General features: G+C 40.3%; 1 long non-coding RNA gene and 1 pseudogene across 3 annotated transcripts in view; one reads left to right on the top strand and one right to left on the bottom strand.

Annotated features, from left to right (window-relative positions):
• The window catches only part of LOC109499811, a 72,500-nt gene extending 64,146 nt beyond the window's left edge, over nucleotides 1-8,354 (bottom strand). For all 3 annotated transcript variants that reach the window (XR_002157322.3, XR_006598129.1, XR_006598128.1), the window contains exon 1: nucleotides 7,889-8,354. This is a non-coding gene — a long non-coding RNA (uncharacterized LOC109499811). The remainder of the gene's footprint in view (nucleotides 1-7,888) is intronic.
• LOC111560506 lies at nucleotides 1,134-2,877 on the top strand (annotated as a pseudogene).
• Nucleotides 8,355-21,994: the final 13,640 nt, after the last annotated feature.

Genomic DNA, 21,994 nt, shown 5'->3' with positions numbered 1-21,994 from the left:
ATGCTAACAGCTCAGAGCCTGGAGACTGCTTCAGATTCTGTGTCTCCCTCACTGCCCCTCCCTTGCTCGCTCATTCTCTCTCTCAAAAATATATAAACATTAAAATTTTTTTTTTTACTTTGAAGTAATACAAGGAATTCCCTTATCTTCATGTTAATTTTATTAATACAACAAAACCCTGCACCAATGTCAGTCTTATGCCAAATCTCACCATCCATTAATCCAAACTTAATTCTAATCATAGCTATTACATCAATTGTAACTGGAAGATGAGGTGGGCTTAACCAAACCCAACTGTGAAAAATCATATCCTATTCATCAGTTGCCCACATGAGATGAATAATACCTTACAACGACATCACGATGACACTCACCGCATATATATTATGTGTAATTCATCCACCACAACACTATCACTCTCATATATATGAAACAAAATACCCTTAATCACTATATTAATCTTCACTACCATACTATCAATAGGCCTTCCTCCTCTCTAAGGATTCCTGCCCAAATGGATAATTATCCAGGAAATGACAAAAAAAAAATGATTTTATTATACCAACATTAATAGCCATTATAGCACTACTCAATCTGTACTTCTACATGCAATTAACTTCACATCACTAATTATATTTCCATCAGTAAACAACATAAAAGGACATTTTGAAAGTACAAAATGATTAACTCTTTTAACACCACTAATTATGACATCAACAACAGTCCTCCCACCTGCACCTATCAATCCTGGACTAGAAATTTAGGTTAGAAAAGACCAAAACCCTTCAAAGTCCTAAGCAAGTATATTCACTTAATTCCTAAAAAGTACAGGGATTGCAAAACTCTATCCTACATCAATTGAATGCAAATCAAGTTCTTTAAGCTAAAACCTTACTAGATTGGTGGGTTTCCACCCCATGAAATTTTAGTTGGTGGTTAATACCCTTATCAGTTGGCTTGAATTACGTCTCTCACCATCTAGCAGGGGAAAAGGGCAGGAGAAGCCCAGCAGTGTTGGAGCTGCTTCTTTGAATTTGTAATTCAGTAGGATATTCACCACAGGGCTTGACAAAAAGAAGACTCAACCTCTGACTTTAGATTTAGAGGTTACTGCTTACTCAGCCATTTTACTTATGTTCATAAACTGCCCACTATTCTCCACAAACCATAAAGATATCAGCACTCTATACCTACTATCTGGTGCATTAACTAAAATAGGAGGAACTGCCTGAAGCTTTTAACCCATATGTAACTTGGCCAACCTGGAGTTTATCGGGAGATGACCTAATTTATAATGTACTCACAATTGCCCATGCACTTGTGGGAATCTTCTTTAGAGTATTACCTATTATAATCAGAGAATTTGGGAACTGTTTAGTCCCCTTAACAATCAGAGCACCTAATAAAGCATTCCCCCAAATAAATAACATAAGCTTTGACTATAACCACCATCATTTCTGCTCTTACTCACCAACAGTTGGAGCAGGTACAGGAACCGGTTGAACAGTATAAGCACCCCTAGCCAGCAACCTAGCTCACATAGAAGCCTCAGTCAATTTAACATCTTCTCTCTGCATCTATGTGTAGCCTCAATTTTAGGGGCTATCAATCATATTACCATAATTATTAATATAAAACCACCCAGCTATATCTCAATACCCAACACCTTCATTCATCGGATCCCTCCTAACCACAACCATCCTGCGACTACTATCACATCCAGTCTTAGTCTGAATTACCATATTACTAACGGACCATAACCTACACACCACATTCTTTGATCCTATAGGAGGAGGCAACCCAAGTTGATACCAATACCTACTTTGAGTTTTTTTGTTTGGTGGTGGTTGTTGTTGTTTCAGAGAGAAAGAAAGCAGGGGAGAATCAGAGGGAGAGGGACAGAGAGAATCCTAAGCAGGATCCATACCCAGCATGGAGCCTGACATCGGGCTTAATCCCACAACTGTGAGATCATGACCTGAGCCAAAATCAAGAGTCAGACACTTAACTGACTGAGCCTCCCAGGTGCCCCACCAATACCTATTTTGATTTCGATTCTCCAGATATCCCAAAGTTTATATTCTTATCTTCCCTGAATTTAGAATAATTTCATGTGGTATGATGTATTATTCAGGTAAAAAAGAACCTTTTGGACATATAGGAATAGTCTGAGTGATAATATCTCCTGGATTGCTAGGTTTTATTGTATGAGCCTATCATATATTAACAGTAGGCACAGATGTTGATACGCAAGCATGTTTTACATCAGCTAATAGAATTATTGTCATCCCTACAGGAATAAAAGTATTTAGTTAACTAGAAACCCTTCATAGAAACATTAAATGATTACTAGCCATACTATAACTTTTATCTTCCTATTCACAGTAGGAGGTCTAACAGGAATTGTCTTAGCCAACTCATCCCTAGACATTATTCTCCAGGACACATACGTTTGGTAAGACATTTTTATATGTATTATCAATAGGAGCATTATTCACCATCATAGGAAGGTTTAGTCACTATTCCCATTATTTTCAGGCTACACATTCAACCATACTTGGGCAAAAGCCTCTTTACAATCATAGTAATTGGAGCTAATATACCTTTCTTCCCATAGCACTTTCTTGGCCTCTCAAGAATGCTCTGACATTGCACTGACTATCCAGATGCATACATAACATGAAATACTATGCCACTGTAGGTTTATTTATCTCCCTAACAGCAGTAATATTAATTATATTCATAATTTGAGAAGCATTTGCATCTAAATGAGAAGTAGCAATAGTGGAATTAACTAACACTAATCTTGAATGACTACACGGCTAACCTCTACAATATCATTCATTTGAAGAACCCACTTATATAAGTCTAAAATAAGAAAGGAAAAAATAGAACCCTCTCAAAATGGTTTCAAGTCAATACCATAACCATTATGTCTTTCTCAAAAGTGAAATATTAGTAAAAATTACATAACTTTGTCAAAGTTAAATTATGGGTGTAAGTCATTTAAAAATTTTTTTATGTTTATTTATTTTTGAGAGGGAGAGAGAGAGAGAGCACAAGTGGGGGAGGGGAAGAGAGAGAGGGAGACACTGAATCCAAAGCAGGCTCCAGGCTCTGAGCTGTCAGCACAGAACCCAATGTGGGGCCTGAACCCACAGACTGGGAGATCATCACCTGAGCCAAAGTCAGACGCTCAACCAACTGAGCCACCCGGGCTCTCCTGGGTGTAAGTTCTTTATATCTCTGTGGCATATCCATTCAACTAGGCTTCTAAGGTACAACATCCCCCATCATAGAAGAACTCCTACACTTTAACAACCATACATAATCATCTTCTTAATCAGCTCTCTAGTTCTTTATATCATTTCATTAATATTAACAGCTAAATTAACCTAAATACAATAGATGTACAAGAAGTAGAAACAATATAGACTATCCTACCAGCGACTATCCTAATCCTAATTGAGATCAACAACCCCTCACTAACTGTAAAAACTATGGGCCATCAATGATACTGAAGCTATGAATATACAGACTATGAAGACTTAAACTGTGACTTCTATTTCTTGACTTCTTTGACTTCTTAAACTTTGATCCCCACACAACACCTAACACCAGGAGAACTACAACGAGTAAAGGTTGACAACCAAGTTGTTTTTGCATAGAAATAACAATCCAAATATTAATCTCATTAGCAGACATCTTACACTCATGATCCATCCCTCTCTAGGCCTAAAAATAGATGCCATCTCCAGACAATTAAATCAACCAGAATACCTATACATCCAGGCCTATATTATGGGCAGTGCTCAGAAATATGTGGGTTAAATCAGTTTTATACCAATCATTCCTGAGTTAATTCCACTAAAACACTTAGAAAAATGATCTGCAACTGTACTGTAATGTCATTAAGAAGCTAAATAGCATTAACCTTATAAGTTAAAGACAGAGTTTAAGCCTCTTTTTAATGATATGCCACAACTAGACACATCAACATAATTTATCACCTTCATATCAATCATTATAACCCTATTTGTTATATTTCAACTAAACATTTCAAAACATTACTACCCATCAAGCTCAGAATTAAAAACGACGACGACACTGGAGTACCTCACCTCTTGAGAGAAAAAGTAAATGAAAATCTATGTGTCTCTTTCAGTACCCCAATAATGATAGGGTTATCTATTAAAGTTTTATTCGTTATATCCCCTATACCTAGCCAGCTAATCAACAACTGTCTAATTGCTATCAAACAATGACTAAGTCAGTTAACATCAGACCAAATAATAACTATCCAATAAGCCATACAGAGAAAGACAGATACCATATGTGTTCACTCTTATGTGGATCCTGAGAAACTTAACAGAAACCCATGGGGTAGGGGAAGGAAAAAAAAAAAAAAAAGAGGTTAGAGTGGGAGAGAGCCAAAGCATAAGAGACTCTTAAAAACTGAGAACAAACTGAGGGTTGATGGGGGGTGGGAGGGTGGGGAGGGTGGGTGATGGGTATTGAAGAGGGCATCTTTTGGGATGAGCAAGACTGGGTGTTGTATGGAAACCAATCCGACAACACGTTTCATATATTTAAAAAAAAACAAATAATAATTATCCATAATCATAGGACAAAATCAAGGACAAAACTGAACCCTAATATTCTATTCCTCATCCTTTTATTGACCCAGCAAGCCCCTGGGCCTACTACCACACTCATTTACACCTACCATACAACTTTCAGTGAATCTGGGAATAGCCATTCCACCTTAAGTAGGGACAGTAATTAATGGCTTGCATCACAAAACAAAAGCATCCTTAGCCCACTTTCTATCTCAAGGGACACCCATCCCACTCATTCCAGTACTAGTAGTTAACGAAACCATTAGTCTTTTCATCCAACCAAGAGCACTAGCTGTATCTAGTACAAACTGCCAATATCACTGCTGAACACCTACTCATTCATTTATTTGGAGGAGGAAGCCTTGCCTTAATGAACATTAGCCCACCAAGGCTCTCATTAACCTTCATCATTCTTATTCTACTATCCTTGAATTCACTATGGCCTTAATTCAAGCTTACGTATTCACTCTACTAGTAAGCCTTTCCCTTACATGATAACACCTAATGACCCACCAAATCCCCACATACCATACAGTAAACGACTGCCCCCAACCACTTCCAGGCACTCTCTCAGCTCTCCTTATAAAATCATGTCTAGTAATATGATTTTACTTTAACTTAGTATTCCTCTTATCCTTAGACATAACTAATGTCTTGACTATGTATCGATGATGATGAGACATTACCTGAGAAAGTACCTTCCAAGGTCACCACATACCAATTGTTCAAAAAGGGCTTCAGGATGGAAAAACTCTTTTCATTATTTCAGAGATCTTTTTTTACTAGCTTCTTCTGGGCTTTTACCATTCATGTCCAGCTCCAACACCTGAACTAGATGGTTGCCAACCACCCACTGGCATCCATTCCCTAAATCCTCTAGAAGCACGGCTTCTCAATTTTTTGTCCTATTAACCTCTGGAGTGTATCTATCACCTAAGCCCACCACAGCCTAAGACAGAGAGGGGGACAAAGGATCTGAAGCAGGCTCTGTGCTGAGAGCAGAGCCTGATGCAGGGCTCAAACTCACAAATGGTGAGATCATGACCAAGTTGAAGTCAGACACTTAACTGACTAAGCCACCTGGGCACCCCTAATATGTGAAATCTTTAAAAAGAAAAAATGAACTCACAGATACAGAGAACAGATTGGTGGTTGCCAGAGATGGGGTGGAAGGCAGAGGGTGCAGAATGGGTGAAGGTGGTCAACAAACACAAACTTCTTGTCATAAAATAAGTCAGTCCTCGGTATATAATGAACAGCATGAAGACTATAGTTAATAACATTGCACTGTATATTTGAAAGTTGCTAAGAAAGTAGATTTTAAAAGTTCTTACCACAAGGAAAAATATATATGTTAGTATGATAATGGGTATTAACTAGACTTAGTGTGGTGATAATTTTGCAATGTAAACATCTATTGAATCACGTACACTTGAAACTAATGTTATATGGCAATTATAACTCAAAAATATTTTTAAAGATAAACAGAAAATATAATTTAAAGAATTAATAAACTATGAAGAAACAGAGCAGGGCAAGCTAATAGTTCAGGACAAGTGATGTTATTTTAGTCAAGGAGGTCAGAGAGGACCCCTTTAAGGAAGTATCATTTGAACAAGACCTGAATGTGGTGAGGTGGACTGGAGAGGTCAGGGCCAGACAGCTGAGCCCAGGTGAGGCCATCCATGCTGAGCAGGGAGAAGAACAGATCAGACCCAATAACGTGGAAAACTGACGCTAGGGGAACAGGAAGAGAAGTGGGAGGACCACTTAACGAGCAGGTGGTCTTAGCAGCTTTAAGGAATTTTGAGGTTGGGGTAGTAGGAACCTGCCATCACAAAAACAGCACTGACCTGCTTACCTCATGGAAGAACCTCAAAAACATTATGCTAAGTTAAAGAAGCCAGACACAAATGACCACATACCATATTATTCCACTTATATGAAATGCAAAAAAAAAAAAAAAAGTCTATATTAACACTATATTAACACAGAAGAACATAGATAAGAGGTTGCCTGGAGTTGGGGGTTAACGGACATAAAGGAATTTTACTAGGATGATGAAATGTTCTAAAACTGGATTGCAGCAATGGATGCACAACCCAGTAAAAAAGTTCTTACTTCTACAAAAAAAAAGTCCTTGAATTGTACACTTGAAATAGTGAATTTTATGGCTTATAAATTATACTTCCATAAAGTCAAAGTTAACATTGGCAGTGAGATAAAAAGGAAGAAATGAATCTCTGGATAAGCACCCTCCAGGAATAGCCACCTGGAGAATTGCAGTGTCAAGTAAAAGGCAGGTGACAGGGAGCAATTGAGATTAAAGCTTGTTTATCAGGTTCGGGCTTGGAGGACAAAGACTACGAGGACTATTTTGAGCAGTCAGAGTTCAGCTCTCGGGGCACAGCTCTCCCTCTCCTGAGTCTGCTCCTAAGGCTCAGACTCTGGTACCTGTCCTGCAAATAATGCCCTGAATCCACTTGCCAGGCTTCTCTCTGCTAAGAAGCTCAGGGCCTCGGGCAGACTCTTTACTGCATCAGCTGAAGGCAGGCAAGGGACACAAAGGCAAGGAGGCTTCATATAATGCTGGGTAAACAACTAAGAAAGCTATCACCATCTCTACTGTTCAAGAGAAAATGTCCTGATGGCCATTTGTGGGAGAGGTTAATGCCAAATAACACTAGGAATTGTAAACAAACTACCTTAATGGTAATATGGGATTTAGAGGGGTGCCTGAGTGGCTCAGTCGGTTGAGCATCCCACTACAGCTCAGGTCATGATCTCACGGTTTGTGAGTTCGAGCCCCGCGTCAGGCTCTGTGCTGACAACTTGGAGCCTGGAGCCTGTTCCGGATTCTGTCTCCCTTTCTCTCTGCCCCTCCCCAACTCACACTCTGTCTCTGTCTCTCTCAAAAATAAATAAACATTAAAAAAATTATTTTTAATATGGGATTTAGAACACGATTTACATTTGAGTTGGCAATGAAAATATAATACTGTTCTCTGGTCCCAAAATATTAATGGTGTTGGTAAGTGTCAAAGCAAGAGCTTCCAGCCATTTTGAAGAGAGAGTCAAACCAAGGTTAACTTGAAAACAAGGTCAGCATCAAAACGTAACAAGCCTCAATTCTGGCAAAAACAATGGAAGTTAACACAGGTAACCAACCTCATGTTACTTCTCCCAGGACATTTAGGTGTTGGCCCTACAACAGGCCAGTTCCAGAGTGCAAAGATCCCTGCAACCTTAACTCCACAAGTTTCACGTACCTGAATGACTCCAGAAACACTGGCAACTCCCCACCCAGCTCTGCACTGCTCTGGTCTTGCCTCAGAGTGTAAAATCCCCTCCAGTTCATCCCGGATAGTTGTTAAATGCAAATGTCTTTTGAGAGGGAAGAAAACTAGGAGGGGCTTCCTTGCCTGTTAACACCTGAACTTGTGAGTTGATTTTGCTATTTCCAAGTTATCCCTCCATAGCTGTGAGGGATAACAAGTGGGTTAAAGTGGGTTTCCGGTTTACTCAGTGAGGGAGAGAATGGTCAGAGTAGGAAGGTAGTTCTGGGAAGAGATGTTTCCAGAAGGGAAATTAAGGAATAGATATTGCGGACAGTTTGCCTTTCAGTCTTGATCTCAGCGTTTCAGCCCAGGAGTGCTGTTATGTGGCCTCACCTGTCACGCAGGAATTTACCCCCAGGAATCCCACAATATCAAAAGGTTCAGCTGAGACCAATGATGAAGATAGTGGAAATACAGAGGTTTTGTAGCCTAAACCAGTCCAAACTAGTGAAGAGGAAAATTACTAGACACACAGGAACTGGAACCAATTCACATAGATTTTGTACCCTACATACACATTGTTTCAAGCACCAGTGACTTTATCACAGAAGCTGTAAACCCTTTAAAGGTGTCTTTTACTCTATATTTTTTAATTGTTACAAAAATGAATGTTGTTTGTAATTTTTCAACTTTGTAATTTAGATATACAGAAAAGTGGCTAAAGTAGCAGAAAACACATATGCCCTTCACTCAGATTTCCCTAAATCTAACATCTTCCATAATCATAGTAAAATTATCAAAACCTGGGGACCATCACACGCTATAACACTATTAAATAACTTACACACCTTATTCAAATTTTGTCCGTTTTCCCACTAAATATCCTTTTTCTGTCCCAGGCTCCACATTTTATTTGGCTGTCATGTCTCCTTAGTCTTCTGTTTATGACAGTGCCTCTTTTTCTTTGCCTTCCATTGCCCTTGACACATTGGAAGAGGACTGGCCAGTTATTTTGTAGAATGTCCCTTATTTTCAGTTTGAGGTTTTCTCATTACAAAAACAAGGTTATGTACTTTTGGTAAGAATACCCCAGATGTGATGCTCTGCCCTTCTCACTGCATCACATCAGGAGTACATGGTATGCATATGTGTCATTCCTGGTGACATTAATTTGGATCTCTTGGTTAAGGTGAAGTCTACCTGATTTCTCCACTGTGAAGTTACTACTTTTCCCTCTTAAAGATTTCATTATAATATAATGGCAGTTATATTTTGCCTAAACTAAAATACATTATTTAAATACCACCTTTTGGAAAAGTATTTGAGAGAAATTATAAATAAATTATATTTTCTCTCAATAATTTGAGAGAAAATTTAATAAAAGTATTTGAGAGAAAAATAATAAATTATAATAAAAAGTATTTGAGAGAAATAAAGTTCTTGTGTGCCCTATCTCCATGAATAGTCTTTAGCATCTATATTATTCCCTGAGTCTAGAAGATGTCTTGCTATTTCCTTGTGAAATTCAGTCATCACCAGGTTCTACCAAATCCACCTTCTAAATATGCCTCAGCTATGTCCACCATGTTTCATAATCAGTCCCCCTGAATCCAAGTCTGCCTCCCCTCATATGAACTGATTCCAGAATAAGCTTTTAAAAGCAAATAAGATTGGGTCACCTCCTGCTTGGAGCCTTTAGTGGCTTCCCATTGCCTTCATCAGAGGTGATCTGTGCACAAAGCCTGGAATGAGCCCTCCCGATGAACTGGTGGTAAAACTATCCCCTGAGTAGCTAAACAAGCTAATATCCCAGCTGCAAATCAGAATCAACCCTGGGAGCTTGTTAAAAATATAAATTTGTGGGGCCTTACCTGCAGTGACTCTGACTCAGAGAAGGAACCTGAGATCTGCACTGTAACAAGCTTCCCAGGTGATTCCCATGTGGGGGGGTCAGCTGAGGAATCAATGATTAACACACCAAAATGATGTTAGCTCTTAGGGGGATGTGTGAGAATTTTTTTTTCTCTTGTCTCCTAATTCACAATGCTATAATTCTCAATTTCTATAAAACTGTTGCAATCCTGCTGTAATTATCGTATGCCTAAATTTATTTGAAATTATGTTAAATAAAATTCAGCTAAATGAGAAATCCTGGTATATTCTAATTTCTGTTGAATTTGCATGTATTAGAAGGATGCTATACATTTCCTTAAGAAAGGTGATCATCTATTTTCTAAGACTCATTAAATTGAACTCCCTAGTGATGTGGATTTAATCCTTTTGGGATCACAATATGAAGTCTTACTGTCTTACTTTAATGTCCAGCCAAGGCGTTTACCAAACTCTGCTCCCCATATTTTATTTTATTATTATTATTTAATGTTTATTTATCTTTGAGAGAGAGAAGGAGAGCGTGTGCGTGCACAAATGAGTTGGGGAGGGGCAGAGAGAGAGGAAGACACAGAATCCGAAGCAGGCTCCAGGCTCCGAGCTGTCAGCACAGAGTCTGACACAGGACTCGAACCCACGAGCCATGAGATCATGATCTGAATTGAAGCTGGACACTTTAAGCTGGACTGAGCCACCCAGGCACCCCACTCTGCTCCCTGTATTTTAAAACCCAGGTGGAGCAGTATGTCTGGCCATGGAGCACAGATGCTACATGTCATGTGGGTACCCAAAGACAAATACAGTCAGTCCAGCACTACATATGTCATTTTAGTCCTTCCCAATATTTTCAAATCTAAATAAAAGTTAAGAAATTTCAAAAAACCCAGCAAGGAATTATTAATGTCAAGTTTATTGTACTTTGATAGGGGTCAAGACATTTCCAAACCCCTATGTCTGACTTAGAGAAGCCTCCATACAACTCCCTTAGTCTCATTTGTAAGCAAAATACATATTCCACCAATGACATTTCAAGTTCAAATCATAAACATTTGATCTAGGAAGCTATTTTGTCTCCAGACAGAATAAAAGGAGTGGCTTTTAATCACACTTGTGTACAGTCAACATGCACCTCCCTCCACTTCCAGTGTCACCTACTTTGCGGCTGAACTTACTGGGCAAATGCTGGTGGAGAGGAGGTGGGGAGCGGCGGGTCTGTGTACTGGCCTGGGATGAGCTGCCATACCCAGTTCTCTAAGCTCCCCTGACCTCAGTCAGACCACAGGTGCCTCCCACTCAGGCCACACGCGCTAACTCCTTTGCCACCTCTTTCTGTGTTGGCTTTGTCTGGTGACAAGCGTATATATTTTTTTAACTCCCAAGAAAAACTTGAAATGTAAAATATGACAAAATCCCGATTAAGCAACGGAGTTTCTCCATTGGTTAATGAGAAAAATATAGGTACTGTGATAGGTCTTTATCACAGGCTCTGACCATATGCAAAACAAAGAAAAATGGAAAAGGCATGAAGTGTGAACATTCAACATTCTGCTATGTTTAACGATTTCCTTTTGAGTTTGGGGTATAAAATGTAAATCCAATAAGCTCCAAATAAGTGAGTCATAAAATCAACTGAGAGAACTCATCAAGGGATTCCCCCAATAACCACTTTTGTCCCATGTGGAGTTTGGGGTTTTTTTGTTTTGTTTTGTTTTTTGTTTTTTGGAATTACTGCAGCATTTTTATTAAAAGGTAACTGATTGATGGGGCACCTGGGTGACTCGGTCCGTTAAGCATCTGACTTCGGCTCAGGTCATGATCTCACCTTTCTCTGACTTAAAGCCCTTCATCGGGCTCTGTGCTGACAGCTCAGAGCATGGAGTCTGTTTCAGATTCTGTGTCTCCCTCTCTGTCTCTGCCCCTCCCTCGCTCGTGCTCTCTCTCTCTCAAAAATAAATAAACTTAAAAAAAAATTTTTAAGGTAATTGATTGAGTCATTACCACAGTACCAAGCCACGTTGCATTTTACTTGTTTGGGGTGTGCATCTGGGAGGAATTCTGGGCATCTTTCCAAATTAAGCAAGACAGCTAAAAGTAGAAACCAGAAAACATCAAAAGCTTCAATGGAGCAGAGAAAGTGATGCTAAGCACCTGGCTGCACTGCTGGGGGTGAGTGCTGAATCCTGACCTGAGTCTGCTGGCCCCTGGATGAATTTGGGTAAATCACCTCAACTTCTGGAGCCGCGGCATCTTCAGACACAAAATAAAAATATTATTTACCCCACATGGCTTCAATGAGCGAATGGCTTCGCTAACTAAAGGCACTCTTCTCCTCTAGCTGGTCTGTCTCTCACCTTCCTTCTAGGGGCCAGGCCGTGGTCACAGTAAAGATCTGGTCTGGGTCCTACACCAGTGACTGCTGGGGCTCAATGGGCCCATCCACCTGCCCGCTGGGAACAGCATTCTATCATCTGCCACCAGGCTCCAGCGTGCTGGCCACTTCCCCTTCCTCTGCAGCTTCTTCCTCCTGACCTCCGCCTCCAGGCAGTCCTCCCCAGATCTCTAAATTTCTGCAGTGGGCCTCTCAGGGACCTCTGGCTCCCTGCAAACTGCCTGGTAGGCTGTGGAGCTCTGGGCGCCGCCTCGGGCCCATCTGTCACGACAACTTCTCCTTCAGGGGAGAGCCTTGGTAGATGTGCCAACAGGCGGATGTTGCCAACCTCCCAGGGATCCAGAACGTTCAGGGCACAGAGCCCTTTGCTTTTGTCTCCGCCAATTCACCTTGGCTGCTCGGACATCAGCCCAAAGAGGGGTGGTTACAACACCCGTGCCTCACTGCCTGCTTCTCCTCATTTTCTCTTCTCTTTCACACATGCCACCTACCTTCTGTCATACGCTGACTTCTCTCTATCCCTGCCTTTTATTATGATCTAGTCCGCAGGATGGCTCTTGACAGGTGCTAAAGAAATTCTCTCGCCACAAAGCTTGACTTTCAAAACGAATGCTTTTCTGCGACCCAGAAGCCCTCCTCTAGATGTCAAAGGGTGGATGTTGACTCTTTCTCTTTGCATCCCTGCTGTGACACTCCTAATCCTCCTTCAAGGCAACCCGGATATTTTGGGTCCGAAAATGCGAATCTGTATTTTAATATATTTCAAAGAACATACAGAGTTTTCAGAATGTCATGCCTCCCCCTGTAAATTCCTCTCTCCACCTCACATTTCCTGTCTCCTGATTAAACAGGGCTAAAAAGTTCCCCTAAGAAGATTAGCTCAAACCGGGGACTTGGGGAAAAACAGAGAGAAAGGGGATGGTTGAGGATGAAGCAAGATGGGGGGGGGGGTTTGCTTCCCTGCATCAACTCCTGCCTTTTGCATGTGTATATCCTCAGACGGCTCAATCAGAACACGCAGTCTCCTTTCCTTTAAATACTTTTGCAAAACATGATGTGTCCCCTGCTACAAGAACTTGAGAACAGATTTCCAAACCTCTCACGGCTACAGAAAGGTCCTTTGCTAGCCTAACGATGCATGACCACCCCTAAAAGATTCTGTACGTTCTCAATCACAGTTCCATGAAATTCCTTTTACAGACATTTTCTTCCACTCCTCCCCGGGCACAGTGCCGTAGGCGGGAGGCATGTGGAGATGAGTAAGTCGGGGCCTGCATGCCTGGAATTTATCATCTAATGAGGGCACAAGAGGGGAGATGAGCAACTCCACGATCAGCTGTGAAACAATGGAAGACAACATGCAACGGAAGTGCTAACGGTGAATCCTAAAGGGCACTTCTCACACATAATCTCATAGAGGCGACACTGAGCCACATGCTGGGAGATGCCCTGACGGCTGATTTGCAGGGAGTAGGGAAGTGGCCTCCATGACACTGAGTTCTCCCAGTGGCCATTAATAAAACCTCCTCAAACCAACCATCGTGGTTCAAGTCCATTGGCTTCTGGTCAAGAGGAGGAAGTTGAAGCACCAGCAGGAGCCTCAGACCAAATGGCACTTCCCTGTGGCAAGCTTGGTTAGAAACTGGTAGACTCCAGTGGCTCCTGTAGAAGCCTGCTGCAGTTCTAGGTGACGTTCTAAGTTGCTGACTGAAAGCGGACATGTGCTTCGGAAACCAGATAAGTGGAGGGCAAGGTTGCTGTTGTGCCATGAAACCTGAGACCACTTCCTTGATGCCCAGAGTCTTCGTCCAGATGGAGGGCAGACAGGTTACAAAGAGCAGGACGAAGAGCACGATGAAACAAGGAGAGCCGGCAAGTGTTCACGGTAAAGGCAAATAAGGAGAATATGCAAAACTGGAGACCACAGACAGCACTGAATACTGGATCCAGGAACTGCTATGTATTTTGATAAACTCAGAATAAGTCCTTTAAAGGAGGTACAGGAGTTAAGAACTAGAAAACACACTGCTGGAGGGAAGCGAATAAATATTCTGGGAAAGAAATCAAGCAAAATGTAAATAAGGAACCCAAATATTCATTGGGAAAATGTTGTTAGGAATTTGAAAATTAAAATAGATCCACTTAAATAAACACCTAAGGGTCTCTTATTTCACATCATGTGCCTGGAGCTGGCAAAGCCCTATCACAATGACCAGGGTACAGCCCTGGGCCTGGAATGTGGCTAATGTACTTTACTTCATTGTAGTGTAATCTGACAGCAGGAGTAACATGCTCAGGAAATTTTTGTTCAGCCCAAAGTCTAAAAAAAGTTAGTCAAGGGGCCAGGTGTGTGAGGTTTAGCCAATTCTGTACAGGGAAGGGGATGCTGATTCTAGACATTTTATGTCTCCATGCAAATGAAGAAATTGGTGTTCTGGCTTGCCATTTGGATCTTAACCCAGAGAATCTGAAGCAAGAGTCAACAAAGCAAAATGCAAAACCACAAAAGAAAGTGGAAAAAAGGGACTTTACTGAAGATGTATGCATGGGAGCTGAGCCAGTGAATATTCTTGCCACATACTTTAGATAGAATGTGAAAAAAAAATCTGTGACACAAGCATTAAGTAGAAAGAATAAAATCTAAATGGTAAAATTGGACATTAACCGAAGGAAGCGGGAGGAAACATGCGCGGTTTCTTAGTAGCAACTTTCTGTGTGTTAGTTACATATGGCTCATACAAATAGGGTACGGCGGGGCCGCCTGGGGGGCTCAGTTGGTTAAGAGGCCAGCTCCGGATCTGGGCTCCTGTCTTGATCAAACAGGCTTTAGTGAGAGCCTGGTGTTGGGCTCCTTGCTGGGTGTGAAGCAAAAATGGAAACAAGGTATGGAGATCTGATAAATAGAAAACTTTGTAGCCAGCTATATGAGGACAAAGATTCAACACATTTCTTGATTCTACACTCATGGGAAGTGGGACATTGTTTATATACTTTCTGTTCTTGGTTTAATAAATGTGTTTAACAGGTGCCTGTGTGGCCCAGTCAGTTGAGTGTCCAGCCTCCAACTCTTGATTTCAGCCCACATCATGATCCCAGGGCTGTGGGATTGAACCCCACATCAGGCTCTGCACTGAGAGTGGAGCCTTCTTAAGATTCTTCCTCTCTCTCTCTCTCTCTCTCTCTCTCTCTCTCTCTCTCTCTCTCTCTTTCTCTCTCTTTCTCTCTCTCATTCTCTCTCCCCCAGCCTGCCCCTCTCTCCAGCTCTCTAGATAGATAGATAGATAGATAGATAGATAGATAGATAGATAGATGTGTTTAAGGCAGAAGATGACAAGATGTGGGTATAAAAAGTCAAACCTCCTCTCACCCCCGACCCGCACACAAAATGATGGAGCTGGAGCTGGGGAGATACAACAGAATGGAAGAAAGATGTGTATAACCCAAAAAGGCATACCCTGAAAAAGGTTATGGTAAGTGGAACAAAGTGGAACATCATTAAGGTCAACAAATAGGAAAAATCTTAACCCAGGGGAAAGAAAATAGGTTGAGAAAACTGAGAAGGAGCTGAAACAATCTTCAAGGCTGGGCCGGTTGCCTGTCTAAACCTTAGATTCACATCTATAAAATAAGTACGTTAGATAGACAATCCCTGAGATCAGATTCAGCTTGAAATTTCATGACTAAATGGTATTTAAGGACCAGCAGAATGCAGAAGAATTACACCAAAGCTGAGAGTTATCCCATGAAATGTGTTCTATGACAAACTACATTAAAACCAATAAAAAGCCACTGCTCCCAGGCAGAGTTTGAGCAAAACATGAAGCAGTGGGGGATATGCAACAAAGACTTTTAGACGTTGGTTCTCAGGCAGCATGAGGAGGAAGCTACAAGGCTAGAACAGGTTGATGGATGAGAGAGAACACATAAGGAAAACAAAATTTTTTTACCTTATATTTACAATGAATTCATATTTAATATATTTTAAATTTTCATTGGTTTGGGGGGATGGAAGAAAAATGCAAAAGTGTCTCATAATTTTTTTTTTTTAAGTAGCTAGCACAGGGCGCCTGGATGGCTCAGTTGCTTAAGCATCTGACTTTGGCTCAGGTCATGATCTCACGGTTTGTGAGTCTGAGCCCCACATCAGGCTCTGTGCTGACAGCTCGAAGCCTGGAGCCTACTTCAGATTCTGTGTCTCACTCTCTCTCTGCCCCTCCCCCACTTGTGTTTTCTCTCTCTCTCTCTCTCTCTCAAAAATAAATAAACATTAAAAAATTTTTTAAAAAGTAGTTAGCACAACTTTAAAGCACTTCACAAATATATATAGTAGTTCCCATTTTTATCGTTCAACCACCTCAATGGGAATACAGGTTCTCTGAATTCCCAACAGACTCAGCACTTACTTGAGGACATCTGAACACATGCTACAAAAGCAGAAGTTGATAACCACAACCAGAGATGGGCTCTTAAAACAATTAATATGACAAAATAAAAAATATGTATTGATGGAGGACCAAACTACTGTAAATGCAAAGCAGCAAGTTGAAGGTACTGGAAGAGCTTACATTTGTAGTATCTTTTAGGTCATCATTAGTAACAATACTGGCAGGAATTTAGGAACGGTTTTAGCTAAAACTTCCCTTGTACTTTCATCCAGACTAAGGAGCAAGGGAAGGCATTTCAAAACAAATAAGTGGTAATGATGTTATCATCAAACATCCCACACATTAGATAGCTCTAACACTTGTTTCTTGAGAACACATGCCAATTTTCTGGGATGTTTTCTGTACTTAGCTTTCTGATGCTTCCATCTCCCCTCCTGTCATCTTTGCCAAAGATCATCAGTAAGAATATAATGGAAGTTTCCTTGCATTAAAGAGAGTCTACATGGCCACACTCGATCTGCTGTCACGATTACGGCAGCTACACCAAGCCAAGAAATAGCCTAAATGTTTAATGAAGCCGGAAAGTCATTCTTCAGTTGTAACAAAGACCCACTAGATGGTCTGAAAAGATCAACTCTGTTTGTTTTAAACTGGGAATAGATTGCTGAATATTTAATGAGTGCCACAGTATTTTGCTCTGCGAGGGACCAAGCAAGGGTCAGGTTATGGCTGCCTGCTGCTCCCTGCAATTTACGATTCCCTCAGGTTTATTAAAGTGGGAGAAATCAAGGTCAAACCAAGACAATCTTTGGCACATCCTCTGTAGCACTGTAAACGTGGAGAGAATAACAGGAGGTCACAAGCCTGTCCTAGTGAAGTAGTGTTAAGAATCAGGAGCCATCTTTGAGGAAACCCAATGTAGATCTAGCAATGTAGATCTAGCATTTACGGTCTTCACTCACTTACGTGGGGGAAGGACAACAATGTTAGGAAAGAGGAGCAATTGGAAATCCTTGTGATTATGCTGGGAAAGAGATCTTACATCCAGCTGGCCTCCGTACTTTCTTGTGGTATTAAGTCCCCTCCACTATCTGGACAATTCTAGGCCAAGAAGAGAGTACTTTTTTTTTAACAATTTACTCATAGCCAGATTCAATCTTTAAGTGGCTGAGGATCTGTTGCAATAATATGGGTGAGAGTTGATAGTGGTCTGGACAAGGATGATAGCAGTAGAAGTGGCACCAAGAGGCATTTGCTGGTTGACTGGATATAGAATGTAAATTTTTTGAAAATGCATCAAGGATGACTCCAAGGATTTGGCCAGACCATTTACCGAGGATGAGGAATGAGAAAAGCAGTTAGAAGGGGAAAATAAAGAGTACAGCTTTCAACAATGTTAAATTTGAAATGCCCTTTAGACAACTAAACCTAGATGTCTACTAGACAGTCGGATATACTGAGCTGTCATTCTCATCCAAGATATTTGGGATTCACCATTGTAGTGATGGAATGTAATGAAAGAAAATCACCTGGGGAATGTAAATGGAGAGTTCTGAACAGTGATCCCTGAGAGTTCTGAATACTGCTCAGGAAGTTGAAAGGAACTCTCAAAGCAGATTGAGAAGGAGTCCCAGTATGTAGAAAGACAGAAGAGATGGGTAAAGTTAGTTAGTCAAGTGAATAAAATGTTTCCAAGAGAAAGTAACAACATGTGAACTAAGAAATAGCTATTGGACTTGGTGACACGGAAGTCATTGGTGACTTTGATAAGTGTCCCTGAAGAGTGGCCAAGAAAAACGCCTGAATGGACGGGGCTCAAGAGAGGAGAAAGTTAAGTGGAGAATATGAAGTATAGATGGGTATCTCAAAGAATTTTGGTGCGTTGGTAAGTAAGGAAATGGAGTAGTGACTGTAATAGGAGAGGAAGTCAAGCAGATTTTTATTGTTTTGTTCTGCTCTGTTTTGAATGGAAGATATTACCCTCTATTATATATATATATATATATATATATATATATATATATATATATATACAATTTGTCAATTTGGCTAACATACAGTGTATACAGTGTGCTCTTGGTTTTGGGGGGTAGAGTCATCGCTTACATACAACACCCAGTGCTCATCCCAACAGGTGCCCTCCTCAATGCCCATCACCCACTTTCCCCTCTCCTCCACCCCCCATCAACCCTCAGTTTTCTCTCTGTATTTAAGAGTCTCTTATGGTTTGCCTCCCTTCTTGTTTGTAACTATTTTATTCCCCTTCCCTTCCCCCATGGTCTTCTGTTAAGTTTCTCAAGCTCCACATATGAGTGAAACATATGATATATGTCTTTCTCTGACTGACTTATTTCACTTAGCATAATACCTTCCAGTTCCATTCACATTGCTGCCCCCCTCCCCCACAATGTTTAGAGCAGCACTTTCAACCATAGCCAAATTATGGAAAGAAACTAAATGTCCATCAACTGATGAATGGATAAAGAAGATGTGGTTTATATATTACCCTCTATTTGTGTGATGATCAGAATAATCAGAAAATCAGAAGTGAATAAAAAGCTGACAATGAGGAAAGAGACTGATATCCTTGAGCAAGCAGAAAAGGATGGCATTCATGCACAAATGGAGGGGTAGCCTTTATACAGGAGCATGGACAGTCATCCACTGTAGCAGAACAGAAGCAGGGTGTAGGTACACAAAGGAGCAGATTTGTAGATTTAATGGAGGTGTGTTGTAGTCACTTTTGAATTGTTTCTATTTTATAAGGTTCTTATATTTTTCAGGAAGTGGATTGCATCGTGTAGAATATCTTTGGCTGGAAAAAGCAAAATACCCAACCAAAAGTGGCTTATATAATGGGGATCATTACAAGAAATTCCAAGATAGACAGTTCAAGGTTTTTTTCAGTAGCTCAGAAATGACTCAGAGGATCTAGGCTCTTACTGAATTTCCACTCGTAGTCGTCAGGGTTTTGACTGGGATTTCCAATGTGTCCCTTCGTATTTGCAAGATGGCTGCTCCAGCCGTTAACAGTACCCTACTGAAGAGTGGACTAGATGAGGAATAGCAGCATTGCTCCTCTTTTTTCTCTTGCTGCCAGGTAGGAGCCCTTTTTTTATCCAGCAGACTTCCCCTCAAACCCGCAGGTGAGGATTCTGTCACATGCTTATGTTCTTGTTAGTAGATAGATCTGGCAGAGCCAGCATTTGGTATTTTCAACACCTTAGTGGGAGGCAAACTCTATGACAACAAAGATCTGAAGATTCACCTTTGGATTTGGGTATCAACATTGGACAAAATGAACAAGTATGAATTCTAAAATTTAAGGATAACTACAAAAAAATAGAAATAAAGTGAATAATTTCCTTATTTTGGATTTAAATAAAGGACAATTTAGGGAACAGATTCACAAAGGCAAAGTGACTCATCCAAGGTCACACAGTTAAGACAGAAAACTGGCACTCACAGATCTGGTTGCCTAATGTAGAACTTTTTCCACAAAAACAGCCAGCCTTTTGGTTTACTGTTCGTATTGGTATACCCAATGGTTTTATTACTACCATTAAGTGAATAGTCTTTCTTTCTTTCCCTCTCTCTCTCTCTCTCTCATACACACACACACACACACACACACACACACACACACACCCTAACCTCCTGATTCACTGTCACAGTGTATTTTTTTATTCTTCAGGAGCAATGATAAAATTATATTGTTCTGTCAGTCCTCCTTCCCATCTTCTTTAGACCCAAACTATGCATTCACATGGTACTTAACTAGGGGTAATGGAATAGTCAATGTCCAGTAAAGAAAGCTTACAGGTCCATATGAATGCAGTCTATGACCTTGGCATCAGTTTTACCAACCATCAAATTCCCACATCTCTCAGAGTCCACCACTACCCATCTTGTTCTTCATGCTATCATCTCAGAGTCATTGTTCAACTGCCATTCATTCGTGTTTTTTTAATTGTCTTTCTTTAATTTTTTTTCGAATACTTGACACACAATGTTGCATTCGTTTCACGTGTACAACATAGTGATTCAACTCCTCTATACCTTATGCTTTGCTCACCACAAGTGTAGCTAACATCTGTCATAAAACACTATTATAATATCATTGATGATAATCCCTATGCTGTGACTTTTATTCCTGTGACTTATTCATGCCATTATAACTGGAAGCCTATACCTCCCACTCCCTTTCACCCATTTTGCTAATCCCCTTAACTCCCTTCCCTCTGGAAACCACTGGTTTGTTCTCTGTATCTATAGGTCTGATTTTGCTTTTTGTTTGTTTATTCACTTGGGTTTTTTTTTAGATTATACATATGAGTGACATCATATGGTATTTGTCTTTCTCTGACTGACTTATTTCACTTAGCATTATACCCTCTAGGTCCACCCATGTTGTCTCAAATGGTGTGATCTCATCCTTTTTTATGACTAATATTCCATTATATCTATTTATCTACCTATCTATCTATCCATCCATCTATTTCACATCTTCCCTATCCATTCATCTAACAATGGACACAGGTTTTTTTTCCCATATTCTGGTTACTATAAATAATGCTGCAATAAATATAGGGGTCCATGTATCTTTTTAAATTAGTGTTTTCATTTTCTTTGGGTAAATATCCAGTAGTGAAACGATTGAATCTTACAGTATTTCCATTTTTTATTTTTTGAGGAACCTCCATACTGTTTCCACAGTGGCTCCACAAATCTACACTTCCATTATTAGTGCGTGAGGGTTCCCTTTTCTCTACACCCTTGCCAACACTTGTTATTTCTTACCTTTGTTATTTTAGCCATTCTGACAGGTGTGAGGTGATATCTCATTGTGGTTTTGATTTTTATTCCCCTGCTGATGAGTGATGTTGAGCATCTTTTCATGTGTCTGTTGCTCATCTGTATGTCTGCTTTGGAAAAAATGCCTATTCAGGTCCTCTGCTCATTTTTAATCAAATTGTTTGGGGGAGTTTGGTGTTCTTTATATATTTTGGATATTAACCCCATACTGTATATATCATTTGCAAATACCTTCTCCCAATCAGTGGTTGCCTTTTTGTTTTGTTGATGGTTTCCCTTGCTGTGCAGAAGCTTTTTTATTTTGGTATAGTCTCAATATTTTTGCTTTTGTTTCTGTGGCTTGTGGAGACCTATCTAGAAAAATGTTGCTAAGGCCTATGTCAAAGAGATTTCTGCCAATGTTTTCTTCTAATAATTTTATGGTTTCAGATCTCACATTTAGGTCTTTAACCCATTTTGAGTTTATTTTTGTGGATGATGTTAGAAAATGGTCCAGTTTCATTCTTTTGCGTGTCTCAGCACCATTTATTGAGGAGACTATTTTCTCCCCATTGTACATTCTTGCCTTCTTAGATTAATTGACCATACAAGCATAGTTTATTACTGGGCTCTCTACTC

The sequence above is a fragment of the Felis catus genome, chromosome B2 (assembly GCF_018350175.1).
Source record: "Felis catus isolate Fca126 chromosome B2, F.catus_Fca126_mat1.0, whole genome shotgun sequence".
NCBI lineage: Eukaryota > Metazoa > Chordata > Mammalia > Carnivora > Felidae > Felis > Felis catus.
The sequence above is the reverse complement of the archived record's forward strand: the minus strand, read 5'-3'. Positions and strand labels throughout refer to the sequence as shown.